General features: G+C 31.2%; 1 protein-coding gene across 1 annotated transcript in view; it reads left to right on the forward strand.

The window, feature by feature from the left end:
• LOC121114025 (uncharacterized) overlaps positions 1 to 13521 on the forward strand; it is a 240451-nt gene that overhangs the window by 154086 nt on the left and 72844 nt on the right. The window lies entirely within an intron of this gene.

The following is a 13521-nucleotide window of genomic DNA, read 5'->3' on the forward strand; positions in this document are numbered from 1 at the left end:
GTATTTGTATTTAGATAGAAAAAACCATACATGAATGTGTTTTGTATTCATAAGCAGTTTGAATTTGAATATTTATGGGCTTAGCTTCAAAGCAAGCACGAAGTAGGGAAAGTGAAAAGCCTGTGTATAATGAAATAAAACCCATTCGTTTCCCACAAAGTAAAAACAAAATATATATTATCAATAAACTCATGTACTTTTGATTACCTTTGTGAAGGAAGAGGGGGGAAGGCGTTTTTTTCATGAAGATATCCCTCGGATTTTAATCACTGGTAATTAATTATAATGTTCTTTATTGTTATTTGTATAAGTATGTAGTTTGTTTAATAGTAAAAAGCTACGCCCTTCATCAGATATGCATATTGTATACTTTTTAGAATAGTCTTCATCATTAAGCTCTGGAATCTTTATCATCAAATTTTTGCACTAATTGAGAGAGTGGTGAGCAAGTGGAACTTGAGTCTTATCTTCCAAATGAGTCTGTAATTAATACCACCCGTTGAGGTGATTTGTTTGTTATTAACAGAGAAATAAATTGATAGACTCTTATGAGAGGATGAGTTACATGGAGAGACCACACGTGGAAAATAAATCATTGTGTGCTTTAAAAATAAGTAGTACAGTAGGCTCTCGATTAACGAACTGGGTCGAAGCGAATTGTGTCTCAATATGAACCACTCTAATTTATTTCAAGGAGTGAGGGGGCTATGATATACTACCTTCGTACACTGAAAGGCTTTAATTTTTTAATGAAGTAAAATAATAGTCATGTGACGTCATCATTCTCAATAGGTGTAGCAAAAAATCCATTATTTTCTTGTACTTTTTGATTCCATTAAACTTTTATCTCTTTGGCAATCAAAACAGTGCCTACATGACGATCGAACTCCACAATTTTCATTATATTATCCACATTTTCGACAATTGGCCTTCCAGAGCGTAGTGCATCAAAATTACTAAAACGGAATTGATGATGGAAAAATTGTCGGTTACAATATCAAGACCATAAACACTGTACATTTTTAGCCGCCTGGCCTGCATTTACGTCTTGTTCGATGAAAAACTGTAATATATGTCGTATTTTATCTTTGATGTTGCACATCTATGATGTGCGGCCAAACAATACTGAGTCAAACAATCCCAAAAATGTTTTAAAAGTTTTTTAGTACAAAATTTTATCAAAAGTAAACTGATTGCACTCATAAAAGGGAGATACTCATTACTAAAGCCATTTTACGAAGAAATAATGTACATTTTTTTACAAGATCTTTTATAATTTTTGTAATTTTCCTTCTGAAGCCATAGTTGTATTTTTTTGTCTATTTTTCTGACGTCATCATTCTTAAAGTCAAATATTTTGAAGGGGGCATAAACAACCTCATTTTAATGGAATAAAAACCCTTTCTCCCATAAAACAGTCATTTCTAAATCCATTAGATAAGTTTTCTAATGGCTTGTCGGGAAATGTGTCTTTTTTGTTTAACTTCTTAAATAATGTCCCTATTTGTTTTTTTATGCAATCTGTGACTTCAGTGAAAACTATATGATTACCAATACAAGTGATGGCTTTAGAGGGACTATTCAGGTCACTTACATTATACCTTGTGCGTTAACCTAAAAAATTGAAGTCTCATACATTGTACATCTTGTGAATACGAGGAATCAGGTCCATGACTAAATTTTTTTGATCAAACTTTGAAATAATCTTTGCAAAACAATATGGTAAAAATATCTCATTCAATTTGTTGTGTAAAATTTGTCCATTTTTTTATTAATACAAAAAAAAAGGATTCCAGATTTCTCCTCGCCTTGATCAAATCAAAATTCTAAGCCAGTCAACTCCCTAAAGAAAAACCTTAGTCACTTCCCTGAAAGGGCCCCACATTTGGGTATTGATTACAAGTTTTCACTCACGTCATATTTTCTACTTCCATCTCAAAATTAGAGAGTGTATTAAATTAAATTACAGCAATCCTTTAATAATTAGGAAAGAACTTGGCAAAGCGAATTCTATACTATTTCTTGTCATTGGAGTATTAGGCATGGGAACTTTCGTCTTGTTTGAGACAGTTAGTAATTTGGAGAATCTTGAAAGATGACAAATTATTGAGAGAAGTTGTGAGTTAATGTCTAATAGAGTGCATGTGGGGGCTCTCAAGTGCTAATTATCTGAATAACTCGAAGGCTTCAAGATCCGTCTCCCATAACACCAAAAGGCAATAACATATTTTCCGTTGCTTCGCATCACTAATTATTAGAAGGTTCCCATAACTGAATTTCAAACTTTCCACTTATGTTGCCTCCAATTTCAAGATACAAAGAGAAAATATTACGTCCGGGTAAAACTTTAAACTATATCATGCATTTTTTCGTTTCTTGAAGCCCCACTTACAGTAAGACTGTCCCATATTAAGATATTCATAAGTAAAGGTTCCACTATACATCCATATAAAAGTCCATAGTTGTTCCGTTGATCCATCAAAAGAGGATTTCTGTTTAAAAGTCACCAACTACATATAAGGTTATCTATATCAAAAGCCATGAGAACGAACGTTACAGTCTTTACTCATATTGATAAATTTATATTAATCTAATGAAAGGATAGAAATTATCTTTTTAACCAAGGAATATTAATCATCTGATATTATAAATGCACACAAAAACTTGAACATGTAAAATGTTTTTAGCTCACATACACAAGAATCATTTAATTAAAATTTATGGTAATTCCATTTATCAAGCAATGCATCAAAGATGAAGGTAAAAAAGGGTAAGAGCTGAATTACCGAATGTAGGTAAACCTAATTTATGAGAATGTAAAATTTCAAGTATCGTTAGGTTATTATAATAAGATTCACATAAAATGCATGGTCAATGAACCTTTGCAAAATCCTTTCAAACCCATATTCAGAGTCTCGCAAATCATTGCTTTTTGAGAGCAGAATATAAGAAAGAGATTCATATGAAGAATCCTTAAAAAAAATTGTATCTTTAAGAATGATAAAAATCAGATATCACTTTATATTGAATATGAGGTTCTAAGTATCTTGACTTACGTGTGGAATTGTTATACCAAGGAGATCACTCACTGATTCTCGTAGTAAATTCTTACATTTTAAAAATAGTATTTATGTCAGTTAGATTGGCTCTTAAAATGTTTTTTTTTTTTTAAATGTTAGGAAAACATAGTTAAAAATGTTGTTAAAAAATGAAGAAAAAATAAGTTTTTTTGCATATATATCAAGACTTATATGTGGCACACAGTCTTTGAAGACGTAAATTTCACAATTTTATGAAGAAAATAGAACTCTTACATATTGTCAAAATAGATAAAATCTACAAATAATTATTAATTTAGATGAATAATCAACTTTTCAAAAGTTACTAAACAGTTTTTCTCTAAATGATTATTTTTATTAATAAAATGACAAATAAAATACCATTGTACCGTGTATATTGCGCAGGTTTTTTTTCCTTGATATATAACATAACATCTCTACTTTTTTTCTAAAAATAAAATAGGATTTTGATATGTATCTTGTAAATTAAGAATCCATGTAAACACCATTTGATGTAATATAAATTTATTTGGGAATACTGAAAATAAAACTACCAATGCTTGAAACAAAGAACTTATTCCTCAAGCGATGTGAAAGACAATTGCAATACTGTTTACATCTTTAAAAGTTCCATTTATGGTTCACACAATTACACTGTTGTAGAATGTACTTATTATGAATAAAAGGTTGCGATTCAACAATGGGCAACGAGCACATTGTTAGTCTGAATAAAGATACACGAAAAGAACCTTCAGATATTTATATTAGGAATCATAATTTATTGGATTTTGAGGATCAAAGAGAAAATCAATGTCCTTTTAAAAGAGGCTATGTACCAAGAATTGAAACTATACCAATTTTAGGCTGTATGCATAGAATGTTATGATGAGAAAAAGGGAGTTCATCATATAATCATATCTCATTCAGAGCATCACCACGGACTTGAAACTTAATAAATGCAAAGTAATATTCCACTAAATGTTGAATATTTTGTATCAGTCTAACGACATGATATTCAAAGGTATGTAAGTAATACACGTTCAACCACTTTTAAATACGATGAGTGTGAAAATAATAATAATAAAAACTTATTAATAATTCGACTCAGGCCTCTAATGAGAAAAAGTCTCCTCCAATATTATCCAAAATGTATTTACAATATGTACTTACAGAGATAGGAAATTTACTCGTTTACAATGTTGACTTTTATGTCTATGTACTCCTAGTATGTGGTGAAAAATCATTTACCTGTAAAGAATTTTAAATAGAAATTATCCGCTTGTTTTTTTAATCGTTGTATGTATTATGTTGCAATCGGTCATAATTTTAAATTTGTAGATATATTTTGGTAGGGGGATTGGTTGCTCATGAAGTGAAGTCGAGTTTAAAAGAAGCGTATATACTTCATATGTATTTGTATTAATGACCAGTGATGTCATTCCGGAGCATTTTGAGCATGTTTAAATAATAGAAACCGAAAATCAATATGGTAACTCTGTCAATTTGAAGAATGTTTCGGAAGGGAGACGCTTAAGACATTGACAAAAAGGTTCCAAGCTTGACAAAGAAAACAATTTTTTTTCCGTTAATAATTGGCCTTTTTTATAAATTATTATTATTGATTTATTCGTTTTATGGAGGGGAGTCCCAATAACCCTTTTCAAGCCATTGCTTAGCCTAAACAGTATATTTCCCACAAAGAAGCAGTATAAAATAAAAAAAAACAATTTTTTTTGGATCCATTGTTTTGAAAATAACAAAAGTAGAGTCACACTTAGCAGAATATCTCACAAACTAAAGAACAGATTGTCCAAAACATTTGACAGCTGTATTTCGAAGATTGGTACTTACATAAAATGAGGATATCCCAATCTATGTGGGAAGCCTGGTACTTTCCAGTCCATGTGTTAGCTATCATGACGTTTCATCAAATCACATTAAAGCAGCTGTGACAAGGGGACATTATTCAAATTACAGAAAAATTGTACCTTATCCAGTTTGACAAGAAAATTATAAAACACTATTACCTTTCTGGATGTGAAAAGAGTTTTTTATTATTAATCATTTGATATTTATTATATATATGTATGTACTTATCTTTCATATTTTATTTGACAAAACAATATTAATATGCAATTTGTAATATTTTGGCAAAAACAACCAATTATAGAATAATTATACAGGTGATATTTTTAAGAGCAATTTCAATTATTCAGTCTACTTATAGGTACATCACCAGCCATACAAAAAAAAGTTCTTTGATTTATATCTTCTCTCACTCAAAACACAAATTTCTTCTGGTATTAATATAAAGTTATTCTAAGACCAACAGTAATCTAAATATTTTGTTGGCTTTGTATTGTATCACCTATATATAATTAAGCGATGTGAAAATGACATATATTTATTGAATATTAGGCTTTGTTTTATAATCAAACTAGGCAATATAAATAAATTTTCTTAGGCAGTAGAGGAGGAGTCCTTTTAATTGACCTACCCAATTTGTCATCCAATAGCTCTCTATTTTTATTAAGATTAATTAAGAAAGATATTATATTGTTATAAAACATAGTTGTTTGGGGCTCCAAAATACGTGATGACGTAATATAAAAACAAAGTCCGAAAAAAAGATTTTTTTTCTTTCATTTTTGGATCGGAAAACGACATTATTATTAAAAAATAAAAAACCCTCTGCCCAAAGAAAAATCTTAGTAACGATCCTTCTCTCATGCTCGTAATATAAAGCTTCACTGCTTATGTGCAATCACTTCATGACCTGTTTTTGAAGGTGTAGGCAAAACCTAGGTACCTATATACAGACAAGTAGATATAGTATATATTTATCCAAAGATAATAATCTTTATTTTTCATTATGAGCCAATACATTTCAACTTTTGTACCTTTATTTTTTTGTTAATGTTTATGAGAGTTAATATAGATTATCGGATTTATTTTACCTCTCACTTCTTCTTACTCTTACCATGGAAAAAAGTTGTATCGAAGAAGATTTATGTGCCTTTCCAAATGGAGTAAATTTATATTACATATGTATTGTATATACGTTTGAAATATTGAATTCTTCCCCAAAGGTAATTACGTTCACCAATTGAATTAGATGGACTTGATGTATCTAGATACATATATGAAGATACTCATGGGTAAATATATATGTAGATCTTATTGAAGGAATAAGTAATGTGAAGTTATTCACATGAAAACTACCAATTGGAGAAGTTATTTGTGGAGGAAGTATATATTATACATCTTTTATTTCTGCCTTTGTCTGAGAAACTAGGAAAAATTTGTCTCCCGTCAAGCTAAAATTATTCTGGTCAAAATGGAGTCTGGGCTGCATTTGCTTTCTTAACTTATTATCGTTCATTATTATCAAAAAAAAAATAATCAGATTGATCCTTTAAATGTGCCGCAAATTGTTCAGAAACTATCAAAAATTCATCGTCACAGTAAAATCATTCAAAATATATATAGGGTGGGTGCTATGATCACATTGGCGCATTTATCGAAAAAATTTAAATTGTCAGTGTAGCGACTTTTTTTTTTTTTTCAATACAGGTATGAAAGGAGGATTAGTTGTTGACGAGGTATTTCCTTGCATTGGGTGTGCTGGTTTCCTTGGTTTAGATAATCAAAGATTCATTGATGACATAATAAGTTGATTTTTTTTTTTTGACTGAACGTAGTCTCAGACAAAATAATCCATTACATTAAGATCCAGACTACTATGGCTATCTTTTCTTCCAAATGTTGTCGGAGAAGTGCTCACTCAGACAATTTTGCTACAGATCTGGGATCATTGGTCTCCAAAGAGCCTTACAACTCGTTTGCAAGGTTTCATATTAGGACGCCAGTCACATATGAGATCTCCCTATTGGAAATCTCCATGTTTTTATGAACAAAATGCATTGTTCCATATCCTGTAAATTCCATCTTATTTATATTTGGAGGCAAAATTTAACTAAAGTTGGTGGATACAAAAACGTTTCTGCTGACAAAAAAATAACAAAATCGCCGTTGCACGCAAGCGCCAATTTGATCTAAACACCCTGTATGTCTTATATGAATGATCATATCGGGGTCAAATTAACTCTAAATAACCAACTGGAAGTTGTAAAGTATAGTTGGCATTCTTGAGTATCTCAATTTATCCCAGAAATTTAAATTCCAAATCCATTATTGACCAAAGTATGCCTATGAAATAATAAGCTGTATGTTTAAATGATGTAAAAGATTGGATCAGAAATTTTTCTATTGCTTGATTTTTCTTGAAGATTATTTGTCTTATTCTACTAAATTATTGAGACACTCTCTGCAATATATGTTTTGTTTGTATGCAATCAAGACATAAAAAATGGTAATTGGTGTATCTATTTTAAGAATTGCAAGAAAAAAATATTTGAAATTTTTAATGAACCAGAATTGCAATTTTTTTAATCATTTTATTGATTGTAGTTTTATCTGATTTATATTTTTTATTTTTATGGTGTTGGTCCTAATGTATGGTTATTATTTGAATACTTGAATAAATTAGTGTTAGTTAAGCCTCTGTTAGTCATCATCCTTTTTATAGCACGGTTAGCGAATTGTATAAAAAAGACACACACACAAAAAGTTTATTCACATTATAAACAGCCTGCTTTGCTTCTTAAATCCATGTACACTTATTTTATATTTTAATTATCATTTGATAAACATACTCAAAAGTATTTTGTATTGCTATCAATTATCTTTTGCTTATTTAATTTACAAATTATTTATCAATTTCGAATTAGCTATTCCTAAAACACATTTTAGGACCCTGTCTCCATTTATGGTCCTCCATTAAATATGGACCTATGTGTTTCGTTTTGCGAAACAAAAAAAAAATAAACTAACGAACTGATAAATTATTACCAAATACGTATTACATGTTAAACATTCATTTTTCTTTAAAATGGAATTTACTTTTGTCAAAATTTGAACATTTCAAAATAAAAAAGTTGTCTAATATTTATTGAGATCTATATAATATGTAACTCAAATGTCTGTGTGTGTGTAGAGGGGGGGATGGGAATCAGGGCCAAACCAATGTATGGATTTTTGGGGAAATTTTTCAAGTAGGTTCTTATGGCTCAAGAGAGTATGGTTCTAGTAACATTTTCTTTTTTTGACCCTTACGGACATGTGAGTCAACTAAATAACATTTTTGAGGTAAATTACTTGTACTAGAAGTTCTTTGGGGGTAACGCTAAAAAAAGTTACCAGAACTCTCCTCTAAAAACTGTTTGTATCTGATCTAATAAAATGCAATGACAACTGTTCTTCTCGAAACATTCTTCTTATTGTCAAGGTAGTCATGTAATTTTTCGGTTTCCTAAAAATAGGAAACCGGAATGTCATATTTTTAACAATTTTTTGAATATTTATGAAGTTTATGAAGGAAGTTGAATCGTGTAATAAATGTCTTAAAGAATTAAAGTATTTTTATTTTTTATTTAATAAACTAAGTATATAAGCAAACTTCTGTTAATTTCTTAAAACATTCATTAAACGATTATTTCCATTGATTTCAACTCTTCATTTGATTGCATTTCTATTATTGGGGCATTCCACGTCAAGGCTAAACACTTTTTTGCAATTTACGGCATGATCATCACCGATTTTGATGATTTTTGGTGAGTTAGCTTTTGTATATGAAAGAAGAAATATGTGAAATATTAAGGTTCTGTGACTTACCTGGGCCGTTCTAGGCCCACTCAAAGTTGGGCCTAATGCGTTGGACCAGTGTTGTTCAGAAAGCCATAATTCCTTTCATAGTGGCTTAATTTAAACAAAAATTACGTCAAAGGATGCACAAGAACGCAAACTATAATTTATATTTGATCATATTCTTATATGAATCCTAACTAAAAGTTTGGGGTTCTGGCATGGTCTTCAAAATGGTGCCCCACCCAAGTACCAAAATCGATTTTGTTTTAATTTTGGTAGAGCATGTCTGAGTATATCTTTTCAATTATATTATACTTACCTAAATAAGAATACCAATTTATCATATTAATCAACAGAAATATGTATATTATATAAAATACGAGTTTAAATATAGAAAAATAATACTACTATACTATAAAAGCGGCTCTACATACTCCAGTTAATGCTGTTATTGGAAGTGATCCCATTAAGATCCCACACTTACAAATTTGAATAGGTTTGAAAGCATATATTGAGACTTGTTCTACCAAAATTAAAACAAAGTTCGTTTTGCTGCTCGGCAGGGGCGCCATTTTGAAGGCTGAACAAGAGCCCACAAATTTTAGTTTTGATTCATATAAGATGATGATAAAATATAAATTATAGTTTGCGTTCTTTTGCACCTTTTGACGTAACTTTTGTTTAAATCAAGCCACCATAAAAGGAATTGTGGCCTTTTGAACAACACTGGTCCAACGCATTAGATCCGGCTTTGAGCGGGCCTAGAACGGCCCAGAAGTGTCACTGAACCCTAATATTCTAAAACCTCTCTTCTTTCTTATAGAGAAGTCAACTTATTAAAAATTATCAAAATTGGTGATGGTCATGGCGTGAGGGTCTGTACACTTGACTTGGAATGACTCTATTACAAAATAATAAAAATAGCCTTTAGTTGGTCAAAAAAAATGAAGGGTAAAAAGAGTGGGTTTTCCATTTTGAGAGTATTCATTGATTCGTACCAATATATATATTGTCGAAATGAATGATAAATTATTTCAACACTTGATGGTCAAAAAATTTCTTTGCAAATCCTATGCATATGCCATAAATCTTTAATAATGTCATTAAGGTCAATCTGCAATATGACTTTATTAGACAAAAGGCAGCTAAATAAAGGAATACACACTTTCGATGATTAATTATGCATGTATACTTGTGGTATAATTATAGAAAACCAAAAGTATTCATCAATATTAAATGGATTCATAACTTTTTCAATTAACGTTTCCTAATTAAAAGTGGTTTTGCAATATTTACCTTTGTATCAAACTTACTCCATTTAAAATGACCGGTTTCCGGAATGATTACGTCATGTGACAACTCTCTTTCTAAAGTGCCTAGAATTTATTTACCTTCTTACACCCAGGTTTTTTGCTTAATTGTATTTATTGTATATTTTTTACATTTTTATAATTATGTTTCCCTTAAAAACTACTTTTAGGATTAATTTTATTTATTTGACGAAAAAAAAAAATTACATGGGAGTAGTTGATATTTTCAAGTAATATTGTTGCCTATTATTTGTGTTATGATTATTGATGTGTTGAGCTCTAATTTTAAACAGTAAATATTCTAACTAAAAGGACTTTTCTTAAAGGTGGTTAAACACTTTTTTGGGATGAATTAAAAAATATATACTTAAAATAACCTATTTTAAACATGTTTCTTTGAATAACCTTTAATGGGTAAAATATTCATTTTTTCCCTGGTTATTGAATATTTTATAGATCAAAACACATATCTTGCCTTTTTCCACAAAATATTACAAATTTTAGTAACATACAATAAAAATTTTTTTTACAATACACCAAATTTTTCCAATTATATCCCATTTCTTCGAACTGACATGACCTCCCCCCCCCTGGCGGCGATAACCCCGGTAATAATCTAGGTAAATGGCTTTAAATAAGAAAATTTCGAGCATGTGTTCTGGGTTTAAAAAAAAAAAAGAAAAATTGAGGGTTACAATAAAGATCACTTTATGATGAGGTGTGGTTAGAAAGTAATATTAAAACTCAAGGTGTCTAATTTAAAAATAACAGATACTTAATTAGTTACTAAGTTGAAAATATAACCTTTTGGAGCAAACTCCTTGCTCATTTCGTCTAATGGAAGGCGTTTAAATCCAGTAGAATTTTTTTTTGCATAAAAAATAATTGGCCTTTCAAAATTATGGGCTTAGGTTTTGTGATTATAAAGAAAAATGCTGAATATCTTTTTAATAACACTAGGCCTTTATAAAATTATGATTAAAATAATATGGAAAAAATGAATATTTTTTTAAAGATATGTATAATATTTTTTTGCTTTTTTATATATATAATCCCGGTCAATATTCTAAAATTAATCCTTAATCCATGCAAAAGTTGTTGTTGTTTTTTTTGCAAAATGTCCTACCCCCTCCTCCGAAAAAAAGTATTAAATAATAATAGATATACTTTTTTTTCATGTTGAAACTTTTATGCAAATCCTTTTTAGTCACTATACATAGATATAAATTGTTTTTTCAGGTACATACATATATTGCAAAGGAGGAGGGGGACCTTTTTGTAAAAATTTGATAAAGACAAAAGAATACTCATAAAAAAAAAGCTTGTGTTATATATATATGTTCTTTTGTGTATTTAAGTACGTAGATATATACTTTATGTATATACTGTACCCAACCTCAAAAGTCCCTCACTACCCTACAACACGCATTGTGCTTTCCATGTGTATGGGTACATAGAACAAGGTCTTTTGTGGCCAGGTTATACATACATCATTTAAGGGATCGATTAACCCTTCTGTCCTAATGCGTATATATATTCAGTATGTGGGTATTTTGTTAATGTTTTAAGAGCATAAAAGGTACTGCAGGGCTCTGTCAAAGGTGTCCAATATGAATAAAAGTAGACCATTTAAAAAATGAAACATACTTCATAAAAATTGATTCCATTTTCTATGTCATTTTCTATTAAATACTAACAAGAAACTTATCTATATTACTCAGTTCTCAATTCAATAAAGACTTACTAAATTTTTTTCTTCTTTTACCCAATAGAATATCAGTTTTACAGAATTCAAACGCCTACTTTTCTAAAAGTATTACCGCGAATACTGGTACATTCCTATTCAAAATTAACCAGTTTCTGCTTCTTTTTTTATTAAGTGAATATACAGGGAGTGGAGATCAAATTTTCGCTTACTTTAAACCTTGATAACTTGAAGACGACATTATCAAATAAAAAACCGGTTACCAAATAGGAAATCTATTCTCGTCAGCTGATGATACGTAGTTCAGTTAGCATCATGCCGTCATCATATGAGGAGATAAAGAGCTATAAGTGGAACGAGGAGCTTTCGAGGTCCGCCGTAGTCATGGCATTGGTTAATAATGGAGGTGAAATCTCCAATTCAACGATTGCTTCAACCTTAGGAGTGAATTTACGGACTGTTCATTGTATCCGTAAGATACTGGAGGGCACCTGAGATGTTGATGCCACCATAAAGAGGGCATCCAAGGAGGAGGGCGCCGACAGGAAGGTCAGGGACACCGACTTTGTCGACAAGGTGAAGAAGATGGTTGAGGATGACCCTACCAGGTCCAGGGGTGGCCAAAGACAGGCCCTGTGTGTGGCAACAGTACTCAGCACCCTGCCATGTGTCCAAAATCTCCATGCAGTGGTTAACCGAGAACTGTTATGACGTCGTAACCAAGGATTTGTGGCCTCCTAACTCTCCCGACCTTAATTCTTTGGACTATTTTGTCTGGGGCTATGTCGAGAGACATACCAACAGACATCCTCATAGCACCAACGCCAGCCTGATGGACTCCATCAAGGAGGTATTTGGCAACATGGACAATGAGATGGTCAGAAGAGCCTGCAGGCAAGTTAAGAGGCCGTATTGAGGCCATTATTGATGCCAACGGTAATTATATCGAATGAATGGCTACTCTATATCTATATGCTCGTCATAGTTTTGATTTTCAATAAAAAAGTTAAAAAATGTATATTTTGTGTGGTTTTTTGTAGAAAAATATTTTGGCGACAATTTGATCCCGCTCCCTGTATATACTGCGAATTCTCTATAAATTAAAGATGAATGTAGGTATGTGTATATTTGTCCTCCAATCAACGCCAAACCAAAGGATGGATTCTCCTGAAATTTTCCATGTAGGTTCTTTTGGATCCAAAAACACATCTAGTAACAATTTTTTTGGGCTTCTAGTCCATGCCAGGCTTTAAATAGCCTTTTTAGCACTTCACCAGTACAACTTGAGGGCCGAGATGTATTTTGGATATTATACAGGGAAGCGGCTGTGGAAGAATTTGACCTGCCTGAGGGACCATCAGCTCACAACCCGTGGGTGTGGATATATTCTACCATATAAGAAGGGGTTATCGGTGCTTAGAAATATGGCGGTGGTGCAGTTTAAACTGCCTTGAGGTCCATTACTTCACCTATACAACCTGTAAGCCAAAGTGAATTTTGGAAAATTAGGAGGGTTCTTGATGTTGAGACAAGCGGATGCTAGATTGGAGAGCAAGGCTCAAAAGGATATAAGCAAGGCCATTGATAAAAATTACTCCGATATCATTTCTCAACTCTACGCGTAGTAGAATTATAACTAAACAACAAATCCTCTGGGTTACGCTCCATCTTTTATGAGCACGTAGGAACGTTTTGAATATATCTATATGTAGCAATAAATGAATTTCCCTACTCAGGAGTT

This window comes from Lepeophtheirus salmonis, chromosome 3 (genome assembly GCF_016086655.4).
Source record: "Lepeophtheirus salmonis chromosome 3, UVic_Lsal_1.4, whole genome shotgun sequence".
Classification (NCBI taxonomy): Eukaryota; Metazoa; Arthropoda; class Copepoda; order Siphonostomatoida; family Caligidae; genus Lepeophtheirus; species Lepeophtheirus salmonis.